Here is a 2,375-nt window from a genome sequence, read left to right as displayed (position 1 = left end):
TGATTGTCTTAAAATATTAAGTAGCTTATATAGGATTTTTGAACTTGGTTACTCCTCTGCTCAAAGGTTTTCAGCATCTTTCTGTTGCTGTCCAGCTAAAATCTACCTCCCCCTGTCCCCTTCCCTCAGTGTGATCTGCCAGCCTTTCTGGCCTCATGTCAAGGTTAACTTTCCTTTCTGGTCCTTTTTCACTAAATTCTTCCCCATCACAGGCCTTACACATCTGCTCAATCACCAGGAATGCTTTTGCATTGATTCTGATTTTGCCAACTTCTGCTCTTTCTTTATGCCCCAGCATAAAAATCACCTTCTCCGAGAGGCTTTCTCTGACCCCTACTCTATCAGGTCTCCTCATTCTACTTCTGGGCTGAGGAACTCTCCTGGTTTCCTTAGAACTGAGTTACTTCTTACAAAATGAGACTTCCAGTGCTAAACCCAGGATAGCCTCAAGCAAACTGGGAAGATTGATCATGCTCCTTGCTCCCCAGTTGCAGATTTTACTTTTTCTTTGCAGCTCCTACATGATTTATAATTGTATATTTAGTTATGTTACACTTTTTAAGTGCCTACCATACTTACTAGATTATAACTCCAGAAGGTAACAGGTGATATGTTTTTAAATCTTTTTGTCTCTAGTGTCTAGCACTACACTTAGCTATACTTATAAAGTGTCTACTCAATAATGACTGCTTTTGAAAGAGGCACATGTCTTGTTGGTTGCTCTGTTACAAAGGGAATAGAGAATGCTGACGCGTGTTATACAACAACCTATATCCTTTTGTCTCACTTATAAAACACATGTCATCTCATCAGAATGTTTTGAAAATAACTTACTTTCTTCCCTTTGGTCCCTAGACATTGCTAATGTGTTTTAGTTGACTAGAGCCCATAAATTCCACTTATGTATATGGACTATGGATCTTCTCAGCTAAGAAAGCTGAAGCGAAAGAAACACCTATGTCACCAACCTAATAAACTGGTATACACAGACCTGTATAAATAAATAACAGTTAATAGTAACTATTATTGAGTTTCAGATAAATGCCAAGCTTTGAGTTAAGCACTGTGTATATATTATCTCTTTAAAAATGTCTGTTATGAGATAAATACTTTTTTATTATCCTCATTTGCCCTATGGACACAGGAAGAATAAGCATTATATCCAAAGTCACTTATATATAAAGTGGTTGAGTCAGGGTTCTAACAGCACTCTCTGACTGAAACAAGTCCAAGATTTTTACCTATTCTTTTGACAAAAAAATGATATAATTTATTTTTTTTCTTTTTTGGGGAGGACAGAGGGAAAGGGAGAGAGGAAATCTTAAGTAGGCTCCATGCTGAGCATGGAGCCTGACAAGGGGCTTGATCTCACAACCCTGAAATCATGACCTGAACTGAAATAGAGTCAGACATTTACCCAACTGAGTCACCTATGCACCCTGGATTGATTTTTTTTAATTCAAGTACAGTTGACATACAATATTATATTAGTTCCAGGTGTAACATTTGTATACATTACAAAATTCTCACCACAAAAAATATAGTTACTGTCACCTTACAAATTTATACTATTATCGACCATATTTCCTATGGATTGACTTTTTTCAATAGGTATTTACTTGCCTGGATTAGAGCAAATGATCATCTTGTCTAGGCAAACTGCCTTTTGTAAATTAACTGAATGGAATTATAGAAGTGAATTATACATATATGTATATAAGTATACATATGTATACACATATAAATAGACATATGTGTATATAAACACATATGCATACATATGTAAATATATACTATGCATACATATGTAAATATATACATATGTATATTTAAATCATACATACTATGTGCATGTTATGCACATTATCTATCATGTGCCCAATGATATACATTATATGTATTTGCTAGTGTTTTGCTAATACGTAAAAGCTAACATTTATCTAAGGCTTACTATGAGCCAAATTCTAAATTAGTATTGTTAAAAGAGATATTATCTCATTTAAACATCATATTTTATGAGGTAGTGAGATTTTCCACTTTCTAAAAAAATGGAATTCTTCATGAATTATGTGTCATCTTTGTACAGGGACCTTGCTAACCTTCTTTGGATTGTTCCAATTTTAGTACATCTTTTGCTGAAGTGAGCACAATATTTTCCACTTATTATAGGTGACAGAACTGAGGTGCAAATAGATGATAGGGAGACTTTTCCTGGGGTCATGTAGTTTATAAATAATTGAGCCAGAACTGGAATACGAGACCATTTGATTCTCTTTTTTTTAAAGATTATATTTATTTATTCATGAGAGACGCAGAAAGACAGGCAGAGACATAGGCAGAGGGAGAAGCAGGTTCCATGCAGGGAGCCTGATGTG

General features: G+C 34.9%; 1 non-coding gene across 1 annotated transcript; it reads right to left on the bottom strand.

The window, feature by feature from the left end:
- Positions 1 to 2,042: 2,042 nt before the first annotated feature.
- Positions 2,043 to 2,145, bottom strand: LOC121477215. Its single transcript, XR_005984144.1, has one exon. It is a non-coding gene; the product is annotated as a U6 spliceosomal RNA (small nuclear RNA).
- Between the last annotated feature and the right edge of the window lie 230 nt (positions 2,146 to 2,375).

Source organism: Vulpes lagopus, chromosome 16 (genome assembly GCF_018345385.1).
Source record: "Vulpes lagopus strain Blue_001 chromosome 16, ASM1834538v1, whole genome shotgun sequence".
Classification (NCBI taxonomy): domain Eukaryota; kingdom Metazoa; phylum Chordata; class Mammalia; order Carnivora; family Canidae; genus Vulpes; species Vulpes lagopus.
Note: the sequence above shows the minus strand (reverse complement) of the source record. Positions and strands in the feature narration are given on the sequence as shown.